This window comes from Haemaphysalis longicornis, unplaced genomic scaffold (genome assembly GCF_048455015.1).
Source record: "Haemaphysalis longicornis isolate Haplotype H1 unplaced genomic scaffold, Haemaphysalis longicornis Haplotype H1 scaffold_3, whole genome shotgun sequence".
Lineage (NCBI taxonomy): Eukaryota > Metazoa > Arthropoda > Arachnida > Ixodida > Ixodidae > Haemaphysalis > Haemaphysalis longicornis.
Window position 1 is genome coordinate 55,870,138 of NW_027526335.1, and position 23,026 is coordinate 55,893,163.

Genomic DNA, 23,026 nt, shown 5'->3' on the forward strand with positions numbered 1-23,026 from the left:
ACCGATCGAAAAGACTATGAAGGCGGCGTTGTTGTATAGGTGGTAAGTTTGGGGATTTCTTCATTTCTGTTATGCTTTCTGCTCGCGAGCAGTTCCTGAAAATCAATCGGACAGCTTCATTTTGGAGTGCTTCAAGGTTGTTTACGAGATACGAATGATGGGGGTTCCAGATTAGCGCTGCATATTCTATGTTTGATCGAACTAGCGTTTGGTAGGCCAGAAGCTTTGTGGGCGTGTTAGCTGAATGCAGATTGCACCTAATAAATTAGAGTGATTTAAATACCCTCCTCGTTATTGTATCAATATGATGGTCCCAGGTTAGATAAGATGTTATGTGGACCCACAAGCTTAGAAGTATCAAGTATTGAATATATTGAAGTTATAGGGGTTTTAATCACTGAGTATACGCCTGGGATATGAGATGCCCCGTTGTGAGGACTGCAGATTAATTTATAACACTTAATAACAAACGCAGAAACACATAATTGTTTTTGTTGTGTTTTCGTTTTCTGTCTATATCAAACTTCCTTCAAAAGCCCCGTGCGAAAACCTTCTAGAACCACTTCACAAACGTCACATTTGGCACTCGCAAGTTCTCGCTTTTCTTCCGAACTCATCGAAAATATTTTGCAGAATGCCATAAAAAATTGTGTGCATCTCTTCATCAAAAAATTACTCCCCGTAAAATTAGAGCCTGACGGATTTGGTGTCTTAGAACACGGTAGAATCATCTACAAAGCTTCAAATTGCAGAGGCAGCTCTAACCTTCAACAACTCTGTGAAAGCGAATTGCACAACACTCAAGAACCTCTCAGTAATCTACCCGACAGCACTGCGATGAGACCGAAAGATGCATGCGATAGATGCTCATGAAAATCCGGACACCGTTCAGAAAACGAAAATGCAAATAAACTCCAGTATCTGTCACCCGCTCATCCGACCACATTGATCCCGGCCAAACTGCGCCCTGGAGTTCATAAATTCCTAAATTGCAATAAAAGTAAAGATAAATTGGGTTTCTTGTAAATCTGGCTCCACGACTCTAACCCCCCCAACCCCCCCCCCCCCCCCTCCCTATTTTTTCCCTACGTCTCAAACCTCCTCCTATTCACCTCCGAGACCTCCCGGCGTCCCTCTCGACCGTCTTGCGAAAATATTCCGCGTATTTGCATACATGTCAACCCATCTCTTCCGAAGAAGGAGCGTACGTTTTATTCCCCGCTCTTTCGCCCTGGAAACAGGAATCCACAGGGGAGTGGCAGACGCGCCCATATCCCTCGCATATGATCCCCCGGCAACAGGTCCAAGTGTATATCTTTTCAGTAAATATTTAACCACAACTGACGGGCAACGACGCGACTACGCGTGCGAATGTCGGAACGACAAAATCGATGGTGGCGTCTTCCAAAGATGGAATCCGTTGTCTCGCTGGCTTTATTGACTTCGACAATGTTTCCAAAAAAAAGCATAAGTGCATGATCTCACTGAATTTGCTTTCTGCGGGGCTGCTTATGCGCAAAAAGAGTTTTGACGATGCCCTGAGTAAACTACATTTTAGACGTTCTGAGCAACAATGAGAGGACAAAAATTGGTAGTTATCCCGTCCTGCGAAAGTGGCAGTCCAGCAAAGCTGCTGTAAACCACTAGAGATGGTGATGGAGGAGGGTATGAAATGTTCCCCGTTGTCTCGGCGGACTTTGTCGGTGTCGCCCGCCTAGTGTCACCAGATAAGGGTACAGAGTATCGCAATCTTTTCTCCTGTTCTTTTGCGCGGCCGCCATGATCATTGGTCAGTTCGCACTACCTGACATCTGTTTACACTACGGTTCGTGGGCTCCGCCATCTTGTTGTTTATGCGTTTTAGTAGGTCAACTCTGGTAGGCTTAGCTTGTTGTCCCTGCTCTGCGGCTGCGCGCGACTGAGGCCGTTCCGAATGTGCGAATCAAATATAACGCGTGTAACAGCCTTTCAGCAGCAGCAGTGTGTCCAAAGATGCCGTTTCGCTGCACCTTCGGTGTTGCTGTTAACAAAAGACCCGGTCGAAGTTAACGGCGAGGTCGTAGATGCGGCAATCTCGCAACACTGATGAACGACAAAATGGCCGCCGTTGCTGACTTGTGTGTCTCAGTGGCGGAACTCTAACACCTTATCCACGGACATTACCCTCGGCTTCCCTGGCGTCAAACGCTGCGTGCTGTCAAGCCTGACGCATGCACTCGGCGTCTCGGGCAAGAACTGCTGTGACACTCGTCCTGCCTAGCCTTCAAAGATCATCTGCAAACATAATGTTTGCCGGGAACGCATGGTGGATCCAAGAAGATACAAGAGTGTGCATTGTCATTTAATGTAACTGAAATAACAATACTAGTGTCTTTCTTGGATTCAAAAATAATAGGTTGGTCGTCACGTGAAATAATTGACGTTGAAATTAGACGGTAGACCAACAGCCCCCTATGTTTGTCCCTCAATTCTTTCGCAACGACTAGAACAGTGGCTCTCTTCATACGCAATTTCCATCCCCCCCCCTCTCTCTCTCTCTCTCTCTCTCTCTCTCTCTCTCTCTCTCTCTACACACACACACACACACACACACACACACACACACACAACCTCACCTGCCTCTATTAACTCAGCCAGTCTTACGCATGTCAAGGTGTACGCATTTCATGACACTACCGTCCGCGTACAACGTGCGGCTGACCGGAAACACTCTTGAATGGATCTCGGGATATCGGGGAGCGCGGACTGCCCAGGGCGGAATCCTATTTGCACCGCTCGATAGCTGAGCACGTAAATAAGGGGTGAGGAGTGCCGCTGTTCCCCCCAAGCCATGCAGCCAGTGCGGGAGCCTTTTTATACCCATATCTCCTGGCTGAAATCGATGATGACAGGGCCCACGTGGTTCGCGCAACCGTAATTTTTCTTCTTAACTTGCGTGGCCCGAAAGCATTGTCGCCGAAACTCAAGCCTGCGTGCGGGGCACGAGCTCTGACCGCACCCATTCATACGTGGGGAGAGGGCGAAAACGCGGGCTCAGAACTGAATTTTTCATGAAGCGAGGACCTTCGGTCCCCATCATTTCTGAGCCGTCCATTTGTTAGCGGACAGACGCAGTAATAGGCGACTCCGAGCTGTGCTTCGCCACTCACTTGATTAGAGCCCGCGGCAAATGCGCACTGTATAAATGCGAGCTTCGGGTAATAGCTGTAAAGATACCTTCGGGCCATGCACGCGTAGGGAAAGCTTAATTCCAGTAGACCTTCCAGGGTAAGGGGCTACGGACACTCAGGCGATGGAGTAATGTGTTTAAGGTGGAATCCCGGCGAGCAGCGTCCCTAAAGACGCCACAAAAGTTTAATTTGTCAGGCAGTTCTATTTAGGGATAGTGGTTCACTTTTTGAGGAATATAGTAGAAACGCACACATATTCGTTCTGTTTAGGCAGCAACTATTTTTAAGTGCTTTCCATTTTAGCGAGGCATTCACCCATTTTTAGAACCATTTTACAAGCGAAAAAATTGAGGGACTTGGAGAGAAGCAAACAGGACAATAGCCAGACTTCAACTGAATAGCTTTACTTGGGACACGTAATATATGATACCGCTAACAGACAAGGCTAAAAAAAAAACAACTTACAAATGAAATGAAACAACATACAGTCATACATGCGTGCCACCCCACACTACCAAGCTACGTCACGCGCATGCACCCTTGCAAGGAGCTTAGCTCTTTTGCCGTAATGAAATGAAGAGCATCGCTCTTACGCTAAGCATCGAATTGCTAAGCTATGTCGTTTCATTTCATTTGTAAGATTGTTTGTTTTTCTTTTTAGCCTTGTCTGTTAGCGGTATCATATATTACGTGTCCCAAGTAAAGATATTCAGATGAAGTCAAGCTATTGTCCTGTTTGCTTCTCTCTGGGTCCCTGTCTTTTCTCGCTGGTGTAAAATGGTTCTAAGTCAATACCAACTAGCCCAACTTTCAGGCTTAACTGATTCACCCATTCTTCACCACACATAACAAATATAAACATAGCAGGCCTATTACGAAGGGCTTAACGTAAATCATTTTCTAGCAAAGAAAGAAAGCGGCGTGGCATGGTGTTTATCTCCCAAAGCCAATTACAGCAAAACTAAAGACCTGCTAAATAGTCAAATAATACGTTGAGTGGGTTAAACTGCGCAATACAGCCAGAAATGTGACTTCGAAAAATTCACTTCAATATCCTTTTAAAGACATCCATTACGTACCCCCATCACTTAAAGTTTGCGTATCTACAGAATACTTTTAGCGGGTAGAGGAGGTGTGATTCTCTGTTTACAAGCCCTATGTATGCGTACTAGAATGCTTCGATGTGTAGCTGGCATCGGGGCACCCTAATACGTACACGGACGCACCGCAGCACCAAGCGGCAAGAAACGAGAGTGAACGTCGTTCTCATACTGCTATTAAGGCTATAAATTCGTCACATCGACGTTTTATTGTCATTCGGCACAATAATTCACCATATATCGTGTCTTTAGACATTTTAATCGCCAAAACGATAGTAGCTGTCGTTATCCGCTACCACATTATTACACACGCTCCTTCGTAAAGAGGCAGACGCGAAAATACCTGCGAAGCCTCTTAAAGACGTGGTTTTTATGCGCAAATGGAAGCAGTGTAGGAGGAATATAAAAGCTGTAAGCTTGCAGGGTTTTTATGAAACGAAATTACGAGCTATTACTCTTGTATTGACACTAAAAGAAGCGTCATCACCCAAGTCCCCATTTATCACGTTTAAAGAGGTCGCATTTGTTTGCCACGCATTTTCCCGTTGCTTTAAACGGACAAAAAAAGGGAACACACAACTTTTCTTTGTTCCAAAAATTGGTTCGTTCTTAACATGCTACAATTTTCTTCGGTCCAATATGAAGCGTTCATTGGAAAGAAATTAGCATTAAAAATATCGCATTTCAAACCACCCGCTTCCTAAATAGTCTTATGATGAACTAAAGATTCTTATGGCGTATTTAACGGAGCATAAAATTAATCAATTAATCAGCAGTAGTCCCAACGACCACATCCGAATGCATACACGGTAGGCGGCGGAAATCGGGACTTTCAGCGTTTAGTGCACTGATCGTAGCACAGCATAGCCCACTTATGGCGAAACCGGTTTTAACAAAATCCCGGCTATAAAGAACTAATCTTCATTTCCCGTTGCCATTCGTACACATATATTTTACGTTCAGACATAAGTAAAAACAAATATAATGAACTGATTTCTGTTTCCCGATGTGTTCGTTAAAAGCGGGCTGGACATAGTGGCGTGGTCATGAGTTCCATGCGTGCTTCAGACGACGAACATCAGCCTCAGGTGTATACCTGAATTCAACCACTTCAGTCCCGCTAAACTCTCAATGTGTCAATGACAAACCACGCAACTGAATTCCCGACATTTCATTTGGCTTTGGCAGCGCACAGCCGGAATAGGGTCAGTGCTTTTGTGTCGTTTTCTTACAAACGCCACTTAGCGATGACGCCACGTTCTTAGCACGACATCTCAATAGACTATTCGTTTGTTTTTACAGCCTCAGCCAATCCGTACAGGCAGGTCGGGGACGTCTCCTAGTGACATCAATTAGCGAATACCCGGAAATACCTCTACGAGCTGCCACCACCTAATATGCAGTTCGTATTAAACGCGACATACTTTTTTTCTTCAGCCACGCTATCTTTTGACTGAAGCAGAGTTGCGTGTTGACTCCATGACAGCTTTAAAGGATCAGTAGTTAGCAAGTTGCAAATTAAAATTCCTATTTTCAACTCGGAGAAGAACACGCGACTTCATCAATCTGTCATACCAAATTGTTCTTTTCGGTATTTGAATGTAAAAAACCCAATTCATTCATCGGTTTCGCCACACTTTCTATTTATAAATATCTCTACAATTAATTCTTAATCGACCATACCTCTACTGTCATTGTCGTCTTATCCATAGCACGGCCTCAGGCCGACCTCATATGGAGTGAACGTATTTCTGTCGATAAAAAATGATAGAAAAGAACGGGCGAACTAAATCCAAGCATAGACGACAACTATTTATTCGGAGGCACGTATCCGGGCGCTAAAAGCAAAATCATGTAGTTATGTTGCGATACGCTTATACGTGCCTAATTTACAAATATACCGGTGGCCACAGCACTTCGATCGAACATAAAATGGGAAACAGTTAGCGAGGAAACCACCGTGTGTCAGACCTTTTTCAGTGGTACATTTATGACCGCTCTGACTGCAAAAGCCCATAAACGAAGCTTGTTACAACACGTGACAAGGAACACTGGCGTATACTTACTTAAAAGAAGGCAAGTTTCACTTTTGCGCCTAGAATGCACCACTGCCTGGTCAACGACTTCTGACGTTTAAGCGCCTCGTGTTCACGGCGCGGAAGACGATGCATATAAAGGGATTGATTCAAAAAAATGAGAAGATTACACATACTTTATGATTTATTTTTCTCCGCGAAACCAGCACCTTCTATTCCCAACTAAAGGCCGAGAAAGCTACAAGACACAATACGGTTTTCTAAACAATTAGCCTAATGGTTTTTAAAAAATCTTTATGTGTATATTAATGTTTTAGCCACGAAGTCATGTATCCCTAGGTGGTACGTGCAAGCTTTGGTTCCACTTGAGTTATTTTCATTTTTAAATTAAAGCTCAAAGTAACCTGCAGGAGCAGGTAAGAATGAAAGTATGCCTAAAAATGCTAGGAATGAAGAATCGAGCATAAACGTGAAACTAACCACTGGCTTAGAGAAAAAAAAAAAGAGAACCATAATGGCTGTGCCAGCACATAATGCAGTGAATGGCGCAGCATCGTAATACAGTGCGGTGCAACATGTATAATAGATAGTGCAGTTAAGAAGTCTACGGGACACCAACCGACACCAAAACGGAGGTGGTTAAACGCGGCTTTAGGGTAGCTTTCTCCGCACGGCTAGAGCGCTGTGCAACAAAGCATTGTTTCCAAGTTGGTTTCTCTTTTGAAAAAGTTGGTTTGCTGCTTGAATAAAGTTCCCGAAGTGTTCATGATCCGTGGGTCGATTTAACGGCGGGACGTTTCGCCAATGGTGCGACAGGATGCAGCTAAATCACCGTTCGATTGAACTCAAACAACGCAATCCATTACGGTAGCGAAGCGACTATGCGGCTACATCCGGAGGCTCCGTGAAACTGTTTTGGCACAGCACAGCTTCGTACCATTAGCCAAAAGATAGGCGAAGGTGCACACGTGCAGAGTAAGGAGAGAACCTACGCTCAACTTACCTGGGCCCGGTCCGGTCGATTCAAACTTTGGGATCGACGGCCGCGCCGCGGAAATCCAATGGGACGCGAGCGTCATCGCTCAACAAAGACGCGCTCACCGAAGCAGTAGAAGCACTGCCTCATCACCGCCTCACGTAAAAGGTCTTCGAGCCGGCACATGATGCAGCCGCTTCCAAATTCATCGACAATGTCTCTCACTCAAGCCGTTTCTCGGATTGAAAGCGCACCCGCACGCGCGCGCGTGAAGCGTACGAGTTGGCGTCGCTTGGACAACTGGCTTCCCCGCGGGGAAACACCTGTCGCAGGCGGTGAATGGTCACGTGACAACGCCGGGGGCCCGCCATTGGTCGGTTGCAATTAAAGGGAGGGCGGCGGTGGCGTGGGGGATCGCGCCGGAGCGTGCTCTCTGCTGCTTTTGCCGCCTTCAAAGGGATCGCGCGCTCGCGCACGCGAGCAACTGGGGCGGTTTTCGAACGGAGGGTGGGGGAGCTTTGGAAACTGAAGTTCCCCGCGTGAACGCGGCTTTGCGCGAGCGAGCGGGGATCGTTCCTCGTGCGCACTGGCGTGTTCCTGATGAGACGCCTGTTTTGCTTATGATGAGCGGGGAGCTAACGGGGGCCGCGCAATAAATGAGCGTGGATATGGAAAGCTTCGCGGGTAGTTCAAATGTCACTAAAATGATATGTGGAGGGAGATAGCGTATAAAAGAGAGAAAAACAGAGCTATTTATTTAGATGTATTCATACGATGAAATCAAATTGGGGTAGTGGATAAAGTATCGAACAGCGCGGCGCCCTCACTGTTTGTAACGCATGCTTCCAGCAAGGTACGCGTGCCACTAGAGTTTAATAATAATAACAATAGTGACTTTTTGTTTATATAAAGTGGGGGAGGAGGCCAAGGGCGAACCCGGCATGAAAGACAGGAAGCTGGAGAAAATCCTGCGGCGCAGCTGTTACAAGGCAAGCAACCGCAGGGAACTCTTTAGAAAATTCATCGACTCAAACAAACGTCTGGAATGCACTAAAGAATTAGGCAGAACAACAATGCGTCATGTACATTTGATGAGTGTCATGGCTACATAAGTTCTTTGCATCAATCAATCAATCAATCAATCAATCAATCAATCAATCAATCAATCGATCGATCGATCGATCAATCAATCAATCAATCAATCAATCAATCAATCAATCAATCAATCAATCAATCAATCAAAGAGTTATTCGCACACTCAGCGACATCCAATAGACCTTGTTGTACTTAGGCGAAAAAACACAAAACTTTTAGCATGCACGCATACAATGAAACGTGATCCGGTCATGGTACAACAACAAAAAAAAATCAGAGCCCTTCCCCGTGTGAAGAGGGCAGTCCAGCGAAGCTGTCGCCCTCGGTAGATTGTCAGTGTTGTGGCTTAACTATATTGGAGATTTGCTGTGTTGAATTATAAGGAGAGTGGCGCAATCTCTTCGTCATAGACGAAAAACACAATCATTGGTGGATAAAGACAATGACGTTTATTACAGCGCGGCTACTCCAATCACGGTGCAGGCTCTAGTGCTCCGCGCAGGTGGCCGCCGAAGATCACACGGCAAAGCGCAATGTCAGGGGAGAGATACGCCGCGCGCGTCGAGGAGGATTAAACACGACTCACGAAAGAGGCGGCGGTGCCGGAGAAAGATTACGAAGTGGGGCTGTAAGTGTTCTCCCTACGCAGAAGACCATGCTCCACCTCGCAACACACAATGTGGGAAAGCCTGCTTACAAAAACCAAGCTTGCACCGATTTTCTTACATTTGGCTTCACCTCTAAACAGAAGTGCATTGCTAAAAAGACATGTATCCAGGGACAATATCGGCGGTCTTATATAACAATACCGAGGCCCTAAGACTCTTTTTAGTCTTTATGATTATTTTCATGCACCGCTGAGTAAATTGTTGCTGCCAGCGATAGACCCTGGATGATGTCGTCATAGTAATCATTGAGCACACGAACTCAGTACGGGCCAGTGTTTAAAGAGAGAACTACCCTTGAAATGAGCAGCAAACGACGAACACAGCAAGACAAAATACTATCCAAACGGAAAAATAAATTCCGTCCAACGGAACAATAAAATCAGTAATGTAATGAGAGATATGTGGAGATTATAGTCCGAAAATGTCTGAATGGTCAAAGGGATCGTAAGGGGTTAAAAATATCGACAGCCGCAGAATAAATGTTACATGGGCTATTCAGTCTGGCCAGGAAACGGTGTCTGTTACGGGGGCTGAGAGTATGAAGAGGGAAGCGGCGTTTTCTTGCTGTTTTAAAGGGGAGTGTTAGCTCCGGCTGAGGAAGAGGTTTCGCGCAGTCTACGTTTTCGTAGGTTAGCTTAAGAATGAATATAAGGTTAGCTTTATCGCGGTTAGGCTTTAGCCAAACAGCCTTCTCGGGTGCAGCGGTCTTGAGTCAGGAGGGCGATATTTGGATTAATGTCTACCCTATCAAAAGTGCGGCTTTGGGAGAATTTATTACCATTGTGGATTAGTGCAATGAACATGCCATCATACGCATCCAGATTAGGAGGTACTAGAGAGAGAATCTAATGGGTTTTCACTTGATTCCAACTCGGGCACTTCAGTCGGTCAAACTCTAGCCTTGTGGGATAGCGCCCCAGTCCAACAAAAGCTGATTATGGCATTCCTAGCACGGAGGAAGGCGATTTCATTCACCCTGCACGCGCTTCATTCATACCGCACGTTTGGGTGTGGCGTGTGTGCCGCAGACTGCCGAAGACGCGATCCGGCGCTCAATTTTCCCATGTGTTCTTATGGGGCTGTTGGTGCGAAGGCAGCTGTCGGACTGCCCGCGGTGAGTCCAGGACTGGCAAGTTGAGGAGGCCCATAATTTCTTCACGCCCGGTAACCTGGAGCAGTTTTTCTTTCATGACAACTGGTCGCCCTCCTTGTCTGGCCGGCGATCGACTGACCCATAAATTCTTGACCAATCTCACGTATTCTGTCTCGTCTTCAGCGCAGGTCGTCTTTAGCACAGCGCTCCACAATGACCAAGTAACGTGACCAAGTGTGAAAATTCGGCGAATGACGAAGCTCAACATATAATCTGACTGAAAAAATCCGCGGAAATTCAGAGAATTGGCTACTAATGCGTAGCATTCTTATGCCGCTTGTCTGAGAGTGCGAGTTCTTTACAGCCTATGGCTATACATGAGTATCGAAAGGCGTTCGATTGTTTTATTATTTTAAAGACGATAGTCTTTCTTTGGCTACTCAAACCCATACATTTTGGTCTGTCTGTCTGTCTGTCTGTCTGTCTGTCTGTCTGTCTGTCTGTCTGTCTGTCTGTCTGTCTGTCTGTCTGTCTGTCTGTCTGTCTGTCTGTCTGTCTGTCTGTCTGTCTGTCTGTCTGTCTGTCTGTCTGTCTGTCTGTGACTCGATTCAGCCACCCGTCCAAAGTGAAACGAGGCCTGCACAATAGTCTTACCTACTCACATCCAAAGTTGGAAGTGTAAGTCCGGTTTATATGACCATGTGAACCTTGTTTATCAAGAAAAAGACATTACGCAAATATAAGACCGAAAATTGATACACAAGGGATATTTGGTGTTCATTTTTAAAAAATTCATAGATGCATCATTTGTGCGAAAGAAATACTACACCCACTGCAGAAAAAAATTAGCAGTGGCTTAGCTCGGCTATGCCATGATATACGTTGCGTGAGCTATCAGTAATTCAATCTAATCCAATCCAATCCAGTCCAGTCCAGTCCAGTCCAGTCCAGTCCAGTCCAGTCCAGTTCAATCCAATCCAATCCAATCCAATCCAATCCAATCCAATCCAATCCAATCCAGTCCAGTCCAGTCCAGTCCAGTCCAGTCCAGTCCAGTCCAGTCCAGTCCAGTCTCTGCTCCTCGTGCATGCGCAGCCACGTGAAACGGCTATCAAGCGGCCCCGGCGCAGCATCAGACTTGGCTACTGCGCAACGGAGGTGCACAGCTGGGCACGCGCCGGCGCCAGTGCGTCTGCTGCAGCTATGACGTTACTCCTCTGGAATGCGCAGACCGGCGAATGTGCAGACCCAATTCTCTACACACCCGTACTCCAATGGGATTGAATTTATCCAATCCAATCCAAACCAATTTAATCCAGTCCAGTCCAGTCCAATCCAAATTTAAATCCAAATCTAATACAATCTAATACAATCGAATCCAACGCTCCACGCGCTTGCGCAGCACGGCCCTTCAGGGTCCACGCGAAACTGCTCAACGTTGGCCAGTGTAGCTTACGCTACAAAATAATTCACACTGTCCCTGCAGTGAAGCCCCTTTAGCCTGCAGCGGTCGCCCGCGCCACCATAGCTTCTGGCGGCATTTTAAGAAATCAAGCGGCAATGGTTACGAAAGGTTCCACTAGGTAGGTTCCACGTTTTGCTTGGAAAGCACGGACTAGGGCAACGCGGTTCTATAAACGTTGAAGTAGGGCGCCTCGATTCACGCGCGTCTCCGCCGTATACGGCAGCGCTGGCAATCGAGGCACCCGGCCTGGATCAGTGGAACGCGGTAAATTTAAGTTGACTTGAGCAAACGTTTATCGTGTTTACCTTGGGAGGAGCGCGACGCAAGAGGAACAACATGAGAGATGAGCGGGAAAGCGAAGGGAGGCATTTACTTGGCAGGTGTCGACATAGACTATAGTCATTTGTCGACATTTGCAACGAAAGCAGCAGATACACAGCCAATTAAGTTTACATTATTACAACTAAGTTTACATTATTATAGCGATAAAATGCCTTAACTTAGTTAATAACTACGTTTTTTTCCTGAAGATGGAAGGCTTACTGCAGAGTTGATCCGTTTACGCAATTTTTGATTTGTATTTCCAAGGTTCTTTTGCGCACTTTCTTTGTTTATTCTTCATTTTTTTGGGGAGAGATGTATAAGATGCATATTTTTGATTTGGTCAGATTATTTCTGTTCAATTTTTTTTTCTATTTTTCTTTTTTCAAAATTCTGTCCGACCAATTATCTTCATTCACGCCATTACAACGAATAAAGGTAAAACTTCTGCAAAATCTGCATTTTTGTGGAAATGAAGATTTTTGTGGATCCTTGTGGAAATTACACGGTCCGGGCTGTGGGGGTGCTCGGCAAAGAATGCTACGCATTAAAAGCGCATGTGCGCAGGGACAACAAGGTGTGAGTGGCGTTTTGTAGTGCGCGATGTTCCTGCGCAGATGCCCTTTTTCACTCGAATCGAATGCTCGACCATGTCATTCGTCGAATTCGCACACTAGGCTACTTCAATTGGTCATTCTGGAGCGCTGTGGGGAAAACGACCTACGAGAACTTCTTAGAGTGTAGAATGCAATAGGCCTGGCGCAGCATTTATTTAGCCGCCAGATTATTCTTTAGGTTTATATATATCGCCGGCCTGTATTTTTGAAGGCGTAGCATTCTTTGCTGAGTACACCCCAACCCAAACCGCGTAACTTCCTGGATCTGCACAAAATTAAATAATTGGCGAGGTTAACCCATGTAATTTTTGCTACAGTGTAAATGGAGATAATTGATCGAATGAAGTAAAAGAACAAAAATAGAAATAAAATGAATATGGCGTTCTACTGCTTAGCCCAATGTAGCGGGAGCGGTGGCTGCTTTTCTGATGAAGGCGAAAAGCGAAAACGAACGTGTGTCTAGAGTCAGGCGCTCGTTAAAGATTCCCAGGTGGTCCAAATTAATCCCGAGCCCTCTACTACGGCGCACGTCATGGCCCAGGCGTAGCTTCGGCGTGTTGGACCTTACAATCAATGAACTAACAAAATCAAAGGTGTTCATCATATACAACACCTTGACACGACAAAGAGAAAAATATAAATAGCCCCGAAAAAACCAACCGAAACATGAAAAAAAAGCTGCGAAAAAGCACCAACCATGTAACGTTCAGCATCTGCTCAAACATGCACAATTAGCGGCGGTAACGCGTTTAATCGCTATAAAAGTGTACGTGGACATAACTGGTCGGGGGAAATTACAATAAAATACCGAACAAAAAAAGCTTTAAGGTTTAAATAAAATAAAAAGGAGCTACAAAAGCACAGATGTCTATCTAATACAATGCCCTCATAATACAATGCCCTCAGAATAAATAAAGAAACAAAGAAATAAATTACGGAAACAAAAATAAAAAAAATGCCCCGGAATGACAAATTGAAACACGAACAAAACAAACTCGTGAAAAGTCCCCAACCGTACAACGCCCTGAATTGGCACAAATATTCGTAATTCAACACATGCAATCGTCATACTAGTGTAAAAGCACAGTATTTGTCTGGCGAAAAAAAGAAACTTAGAATGAAGAGAAGGGGCGCTGGAAGCCGATACACCCTTAGAGAATTCTCAAAATTTCTGTGCGTAGCGCACGACCTTTTCTCGGTGCCGTGCACGCATGCATACAACATGTTTCTAGTTCCCGACTGATTTATGTCGTGCAGGTGTTGCATTGTTCGCTTCTCCGATTGCAGACTTTTCACCGGTTTTTTTGCCGCCTTTGTCTGGTGTTCAGGTAAGTGCACCTACGCAAAACGATAGCTTTTTCTTTTGTTTGAGCAAAGAGGAATCGGACTTGTTTCTTCTTTTTGCTGGGTAGCTTGTTTCTAGTTTATTCTTCTTTTAAGGTGATTAGCATCCGTAGTCGGAAGCCTTATTGCAAGTCAGTCTCCTGTGCTGACTCCCAGATATCAGTGTGTCATCGATGTCTGCTGAAGTGTCTCGAAGCCCTTGTGCAATTAAAAAAAACAAGTGGTCGACCCTTTCCGCCTCTTGCAGACTCTTTCCCGAAACCAGTCTCTTTTTGATAACTATTTTTAGCTTCTTCCTCTTTTTCATATCGTTTGCCATACCTCCTGTGCCGCTACCAGGACAACCGCAGTAAAGTGGGTATACGTGTGCACTTACGGTTGTTAAACTACATACCGGTGCACTCTCTGTTGACATAAGCAAACAGGCTCGTTTTTCTTCTTTTTTTTTTTTTTTTTGTAGCGGGGTCGGTGAAGTGCTCCCTCTGGTGACACCCACGCAGAGACAACGAATTAGTGTTTCGTAGATTGTAGGGATGCTGTCTTTTTCTGTGACGTTGAAGTTTCAAAGAGCACCGAGGAACGACCCAGATATTCTTCCATTCTCACTACGATTTTCGCTGTTAAGCTGTCCTTGAAAACCACACCATGATAACTTTTTTTTTTATTGGTGTTCACAGACTCGGGCAGTGCCTGCTCTGTGACAGACTTCCTGGTCACCGCGATCAAATAAGCATTATTTCCGTAAAAGGGTGGCCTTTGTAGATATTGTGTATGATCCCTTAACACAATCTCTTGACTCTTGACTCGCTCCCTAATATGAACGCTTGTGTGTGTTTTCCCGGACTTTAATACAATGTATGTGCACCTCCCTTCGTCTGCTCGACCGCATTTCCATGTAATTTGCCCGTAACGTTGTTTGTTACGTTTGTTAAACAAAAAATCGCATAATGATTACAATACTCTGTCATGCGAAATTTGGTGCGAAGCGCGAACTGCAGTCTTCTCGGTCACGGTGCATACTTGCTGCGTGTCAGGAGGTGATCACGTGATCAGCGATCGCATGCACGGCGGCGCGCTCTACTCTGCCGTAATCTCTCAGCGCTTGGCTGCCGCGGAGCATGTTGTTGCAAATCGTGTTTGAACCTCCCGCGCAAATGCCACGTTATTCGGATGAGCCACGAACATAGTTGGGGCACTGGCGAAAGTGTGAGGGGGAGGCAGTGAGACATACTGAGCCGTTTTTTTTTTGTATTTGTTGCCTGTCTTTGACAATTCACAACAGATTACATCTCAACATTGCAAATATGTACACATACAAGAGGTGGAGTTACCAGCCACTACAGGGCTGACTTTGTCCAATGTCCAATTAAAATGCCCTCGTATCGATATGCCCTCATACTTCCTCCTATTGTGTCATTCTGAAGTATTGACCATATATTTTGACCTCAACGTTATTTGTGACAAGTTTGAGTACGCAGTTTTGAGAAATAACCACTTCAGGTCAAACTCAGTGTTATATACAAGGGTGTTGCGCATTGTACATAGCTACGGGCACAGTGATATTTTTTTAAAGGAGAATAAGTATGAAAAATTATCAGTGCCGTTTTTTTTTCTTTTTTCTTTATTGTTGTTGCGTGCGCATGTATCACTTACGAGTTATTTTCACGTGCCTACGCCGTCAAATGTACGGCGGTAACTGTGAAATAAATAAATAAATAAATAAATAAATAAATAAATAAATAAATAAATAAATAAATAAATAAATAAATAAATAAATTGCGGCGAAAACAATCACAAAGAATGTGGACGAGCTCCAGCAGGAGCAGCCAACCTTTGTTGAGCCATGCCCGAATTCTTTTTTTTCCGTGGCCATGTAGGGGAGAATGGGGAAGGGTAAATCGCATGGAGTTCAGTTTTGTGGGAATTGCTGAACCCGCTTGTGGGCACAGAGCTCTGGCTTGTGGGTACGTCTCAATCGTTGAGGAAATCATCATCATCATCGTCATCCTCGTCATCATCATCATATTATTATTCTTGCTCGTGACTGTTGCCACGATGGACGCCTGCCTTGTCCGATTCGAAACACTTGGAGCCGATAACGTCCACTTCATCAATGAATACATTCACCGGCGCCCGCCTCCTGGTAAGCGTGAACGCGTCTCGGACCAACAAGGCCCCTTCACCGATGAACACGACATCAAGCTGCGGCCCCGTGAGTATGAGGAACGTGGAGCTGGTCTGCGCGGCTCAAGCCCGAACCATGAGGGTCCTGAAGGTTCCACGGGGTCCGTCAAGAAGGACTCTCTTCGGCGGACGTATTCGGAGCTTCGCGAGCTTGTCCCTCATGTTCGTCACGGCCTCAACCAGCTCTTCAATCGGTTCACCCTGGCTACTGATGCCGCTGCAGTGCTCCGTGGTCTCTCGCTCTTCGACCTCCGTGGCTTCTGCGCGCGAGACACACTCTGGTGGTAGCGTCTAGGGGGTAATGTAGATCCCCTTGCCTCCCCTGACACGGTGACCGGCGTGCAGCTTTTCAGCGTCCACAAGCCCGATAAGTGGAACAAAGTGCGGCGTGTGCCTCAGATGTTTTCAAGGCGGCGAACCGACCCTTTCGCTGCGAGTCGGCGACCCCGCTGGACTGCCTTCTTTTTCGTGTCCTAGCGGATCAAGGTCGAGCAGCTGGATTACGTGGGAGCGACTTGTCCACTCTTACCTTGTTGTTTGCATTGATATGCTTTTTCGACTGAATTTCGTACCTAATGCAGTTGATCTCGCTCTTGATTATCTCGATTTCTGGGTTAACAATATAAATTACTAAATGTATCAATAATGAAATGCCTCATGTATGTATGTATGTATGTATGTATGTATGTATGTATGTATGTATGTATGTATGTATGTATGTATGTATGTATGTATGTATGTATGTATGTATGTATGTATGTATGTATGTATGTATGTATGTATGTATGTATGTATGTATGTATGTATGTATGTATGTATGTATGTATGTATGTATGTACGTACGTACGTACGTATGTACGTATGTATGTATGTATGTATGTATGTATGTGTAGCAGTAAACGCTGGTGATGCCCGGGTTTGTCATACAGTTCTAATACAGTAAAACACCATTATAACGAAACTGGATATAACGAACTAATGGATATTGTTGCGGAAATATGGAAGAAGACGAAGACGACCGCGTACTATCATCGCGATCAGGGGCTAGAGAAAGAAGCTAATAAACGTCGGGCCGGCTCAGCCATGGCCTCGCGTCTGCGTCCCGTTCCATAACATTTCTGAAACATTTCTGGTGCCGTGAAACCCGGGAACGACGGACCAGCGGACTTCACGGCACAGCGCCTTCAAGGTAGTGCGTGGCCTCAGGTACGTCGGATCTTCTCATTTCGGAGGCCTCACCCTTGAACGGTGCCTGCCATGGCTGCGTGCTGGACACAGACCCCCCACCTAGAACCCGGAGATGAACCCCACCCATCGGACAGTCCATACCCTTGCTTCGCTGCGCTCTCTGGTTTAGATGACAGGCAGGTCGTGGAACAACTTATCAGTTCGCGGGTCATCCTCCGGGCGGACATAACGGAACTAGCCAACACCATTCGGGTCTTGGAATCGTCACCATCGAATATAAGTATGCTCATCGATTTGCACCGTACGGCAGAACAAAAACAAGACTAACTTCGAAAGCTGGACGGTCATATCCAGAGCCTTCTCGACTTTGACAGTTTTGTGGCAGACTTAGAAGAAGGCAAAGAGTATTCATACGCGATAAGTCGCACGAAGGTTTCGTTAAAGGAACGAATTTCTCAGGCAACGTTGAGGACGTCGTTCACCGCGACGAAGACTTTGTCGCCACCTCAACCGACGCAGCATCCTTTCAGAAGGGGCACCTCCCTGAAAAGGGACGCGGTAGCACTCCCATTCGCAACAAGGGCTGCTTCCGAAACCGCGAGTTCGTCGTGTTCAGCGGAAGAGAACACGGAGCAGCACAGCGCCCCTACATTTGTAACGTCGTCGGTGAACCAGGCCGCGAGATGTAGCAGCAAGACCAAGTTCGACCAAGCAGCCGGCGCCGTGGCATTTCGCCGAAGCGATGACGATACCATCTCAGACTCGGGTGCGCCCGCGGCCAAACCCAAGAAGCCAACCCGTAAGGGCAACACTCAGATAAAGACAACAGATGAACAACCTAGAAGTGATCCCACGTGCAACGGCAGCAAGGCATTCATTCGTGCATCGCAGTTACAAAACGAGTGGCTCGCAAACAAATTTCGGAACACGCAAATTCAAGCACGTGAAGGGGAAGCGTCCGTTCGACTACAAGCAAGAAACTCCAGTTCCATGACAACGGTTCCGACGCGAGTAGGAAATACTCAGCCCGTACCCAGAATGAAACTTCGAAAGCAAACAGGAAGAGAACAGGGAACTACTGACCAGAAGATTCAGGCTCGATTTTGAATACGATTTATCCACGCTCACTCATGGAGCAACTTCACTGCCTCATTCAAAAGACAGTCTCATTCAAGAATATTACGCCCATCTTTCCGCGAGGGAACCCTGATGTGATGCGACGCATCGGGGGGTTCAATTGGCGTTTCCATTGGGTTGATTCTCCAAATCGGGTGAAACGTGTTGTGAACGCGTATGATGCATTCCCATCACATGCGGGTGCGCAGCCTTGTATTCGGTGGTCGTAACGTTGCCTTGAGCGTTTGCGCTGACGCTGCTATTGGATTGTGTCAGCCCACTCGCTGAAGGGACCGTCGCTTCCATCACGTCTTCATCGGAAGAATCAAGCCAAGCAGGAAGTCGTCAAGCAAGTCACGCGGAGTCGAACGAGAGCGAGCGCTGACTGAACCGCCGCAGCGCGCTACCCGCTTTATATTCACAGCGCCTGAAGGAGAGGAGACAGCGGAGGAGAGGCGCGCATGCGCGCACTTGCGCACCGGAGCAGACGCGAGCGGAGCGAAGCGCGCGCGCAGCTGTTGTTGTTATGCTAACGCGACGGAGAGAGCGTTGCGCACAGCTGTCGGAGAGAAGAACGGGGGAGAGTTGTGCATGCGCAGGTGGTGTGCGGACGCCGACGCCGACGGCGGAGGGACATGCCCCAGAGCAAGAGATGCGTCGCATCTAAAAGCTTCGCGCCCCGTCTTAGCCAAGAAAGTGTCAAGAAGAAGGCATCGTGCCTCAAAGCATCGATGGAGGATAAAGCAGAAAGGCATCTACCACCTCCAGACTCCACAGGAATGACATTGGACTAATCTACGGCAAGCCTAGACTAATCTGCTCTGCACTTCCCCACCCCTAGCGCCACCGTCGGGGGTGGGAGTATGTTGCGGAATCATGGAAGAAGAGGAAGACGACCGCGTACTATCATCGCGATCAGGGGCTAGAGAAATAAGGTAATAAACCTCGGTCTGGCTCAGCCATGGCCTCGCGTCTGCGTCCCGTTCCATAACAGATATAATGAAGCAATCGTAATTCCCATGGAAATTCCCATAGACTCTAAGACGTCGTTTTAACGAAGCTGAACTTTCCTAGCAATGGGAATAACGAACCTTTTTTTTTCCGCAACGAGCAAATACAAAGCATTTTCGTACATTTCAGACCAATTAGTTATAGCGCGCGACGGTTTACGTCTCATCACGGAAGCGGTGTAATTCAAAACTCGCGCTAGCCAGGATTCGCCTAAAGAAGACGCGGCAAAAATCTCTCAATGGCTTTTTCTCTGCGAAGTGAGCCGCCAGCTCGCGTGCTGTCGAATGATCATGGGTGAACCACTTGACGCGAATAAAGTAACTATTCTTTGCTGTATTTTTCGCTTGTTTTTCTTGTTTTTGCGAGCTGCTGTGAGTTCCGGTGGTGAGTATAGATCCTCTCTTGCATGTAAATCGTCGGTAGAAATTGACATTGGCTATAACGAACTATTGCTTATAACGAAATAATAACTCCGCTCCCTCGACTTCGTTATAACGAGGTTTCACTGTATATCAACGCATGTAACCCATATTGAGGGACATGGCTAGGCACTGCGGTTTGTCATCTGAACACGTTTGACAGGTAATCAATGTTTTCCGAAGGAAATATATCTTGGTGCAAAATGCAGTTTTATTGAGCGCTGTATGCGTCAAAATAGCACTGCATGTTCCGGAAATTTTAACTCTCTAGTTACAGTACTTGGGACGTTGATATCGCAACGTATAGTCATTTTCACTGTAAGCAAAATTGTGAAATCAGTTTCGGAGCATTTATTCGGGCAACAGTCGTGAGCAACTGAAAAGCAATTTCGTATATCAACGGGCCGAACATGTATTGAGGAATCCGTAAAAACACCTAACTTACAAACCCAGATTCGCTTCATAGCGGTTGGTTACAGCTGAACCCTGAAACTACTTTTAGACATTTGTATACGGATAACCTTATATCAAAAAAACCAGCTCTGTACCTGAATGGGCCTGCAATATAACAAAGAAATCAAAGCCAGCTCGCAGAACGGTGCAAGCCTGATATAACAGCAGAGCTGCGTTCGTCTCACTTAGCTAAACTCGACGAGCGCCGTATAAGTCTCTGAGAACCATTTACCCGGCGTATATATACGGCGCTCGTCAGCAGAAGACCAAATCAAACGCGAAGCAAAGTATATAAGTGCTTTATTTGCACAGAGCCCACTTCAGCCTTCGTTTCGCCGAAGACATTTCGCCGGAGACAATGAAAGAGGAAGGATGGAAAGTTACGGGCTGCCGACTCATCCATAGTCAGCAACGAGACACCCCGCCGAGAACAGATGAGAACGCTCCCGCGAATAAGAAAGCGGCGATTATTGCAAGAAGAACGAGATCATCAGCCACCAACCGGCGAGAATGCCAGCATTACCGAAGGATAATATCAGATCGCCATGATGCCGACAGGCGGAATCAACGTGGCCAAGTTACTCCTGGTCGAAGTGGCCGCGGCCGTTCACGTGGCGGCGGGGACCGCCAAGGAAGCCGAATACGAATACATCCCGTGCGTAAACGCGCAGCGCGGAACATCGACGCGATCTGCGCGGCAGAAGAAGAGAGAGCCAGCCGCTACAGCCAAGTCAAGGAGACCGCAGTGAGAGGACAGAAGTATGAGGTGCGGGCCTACAGAACCGCCCGCACGACACGGTGAAGGGAATCATCAGGTGAATCCCGAAAAACGAAACCACCGACGACTTCTATGAAATGGTGGTCTACCGACGCAGCCCGCTGTCGTTAGGAGCCAAGAGAATCGGAGAGACGGTCGTCATCGTCTTCAAGGGAACGAGGGCACCGAACTATGCGAGGTGTACGGATCGGCGCAACTGAGAGGCTCGTTGCACTAAAAGAAAGTGGACGTGTGCTACCAATGCTGCCTCTCGTTTCTTTCTCGCCCACATCCCACGCTCCTCCATTTCAGCCTTGCTTCTCCCACGCTCCTCCGCGACAGTGGGCCTCCTCGATTTGCCAGTCCTGGACGGTCCGCGGGACCGGAAGTCCCATAGGAATACATGTGAAAATCGAGCACCGGATCGCGTCTCAGGCAGTCCGCGGACGATCCGGGACTGATAATCGAGGAGGCCCAGTGTAGGTTTGCTCAAGGCAATTCAAATTTACGGCTTTCGACTGCTTGCGCGCCACTGCAACCTTTCGTGGATAGCGCGTTCGTTGGACTCCTTGGAGTGCCGCCAGGGGTTACAGGGTCGGGCGCGATCGCTTTTTGTTTTTGAGTCAAAACATTCTTTTCAACGCGTATTTTTTATTTTAAGCGTATTTTTTGTTAACACGAAATTGTTTTATTCCGGGATACCCGAAGATATCACTGACGTCATATCCGTCACGGAAGTGACGCCAGTACAACGAAGCGTATTTCGAAGCGCCAGTACAACGAAGCGCCAGTACAACGAAGCGTACAACGAAGTGTATTTCCAGCGGCCTGTAAAGGGTGCACCCCTGCACACAAGGTCTTCTTGCGGGGAAGCAACCTTTATACTAAAGAGTACGTTATATACTTAGCGTTTTTCGTTTTCGGGTTTTATATTTTAGCACGAAAGTGTTTTATGCCGGGATACACCAATATTTAACTGACGTCATATCAGTCACGGAAATGACGCCAGTACACCTTTGCAGAAGCGACCCGCCAGCAGGACGTCGCTCGTCAAGCACACCCACAAGACAGCCGCCGATCGGCAAATCATGCTCAACTGCAGATTTCGCTGCCCATTTCACTTTCGCGTTTTACCGATTCCTATGACAGAGCAATCAACCACAGTTTTTTTTTCAATAAAAAATCAAGCAGCCATGCATTTTTCAATTAAAGAACACTGCAAATACCCCTTACGTATTGATGTTTGCCTAATGCTCTTTTTTTACTGAACGATGTTGACAAGTATGTAGTGTATTTCTAGATCTAGTGGTTTGGAAAAGTTTTGCCTATATAAACTGGTCGTTCAAGAATTAATATACTATCTTTTGGTCTGATGGGTGAATACAGGGACAGAAAGGCAAACAGACCGACATACAGACAGAACAAAAATTTTCGTGTTGAACTTAGCCCACAAAAGGCTCTAAAATTTCTGCAACTCCAGTCATAGGAATGCACGACACAATTGTTTATCTAGGGCCAGCAGTTTGGCTGTGCGTTGGTGCTCTTGTTGGAACTCCATTGCGGCAGGGTGTCGAACCGGAACGGAACCGAACCGAAAACCGGAACTGAAACGGTATTTTTGCCTGAACTGAACCCGAACCCGAACCGTTATTTTTTTAGCACGCTGAACTTGAACTGGAACTGAACCGAAAAAAAGTGATAACGGTTACCGGTTCATGCCAAAACGGTTCGACCCTCCGTTGTTGATATTCAGTCAATGCAATTCAGGCCTTTTTTTCTTTCACGTACCATTAACTTCGTACCCGCTCGCGAACGTTCCCCTCCAGACAATTCAACATTATCACGCTCTATATAACAACAGGGGTAATGAATTAACACCAATGTAGCAATGATCTGTTGCTGCTGGAAGTGCGAGCGTAGTGCAAGCTGACCAGACGAAACGTCCTTCTCGGCAGCTTGCAGGGGATTTAAAGCGACTTTGCCCTTCCCTAGCTGCGACTTTATTGGAGCAAT

At 46.5% G+C, this 23,026-nt stretch overlaps 1 protein-coding gene across 1 annotated transcript in view; it reads right to left on the reverse strand.

Annotated features, from left to right (window-relative positions):
• The window catches only part of Gogo (thrombospondin-1 like protein golden goal), a 99,499-nt gene extending 91,937 nt beyond the window's left edge, over positions 1 to 7,562 (reverse strand). The window contains exon 1 of the mRNA XM_077703183.1: positions 7,310 to 7,562. The gene's annotated coding sequence lies outside the window, so the exon portion shown is untranslated. The remainder of the gene's footprint in view (positions 1 to 7,309) is intronic.
• Positions 7,563 to 23,026: the final 15,464 nt, after the last annotated feature.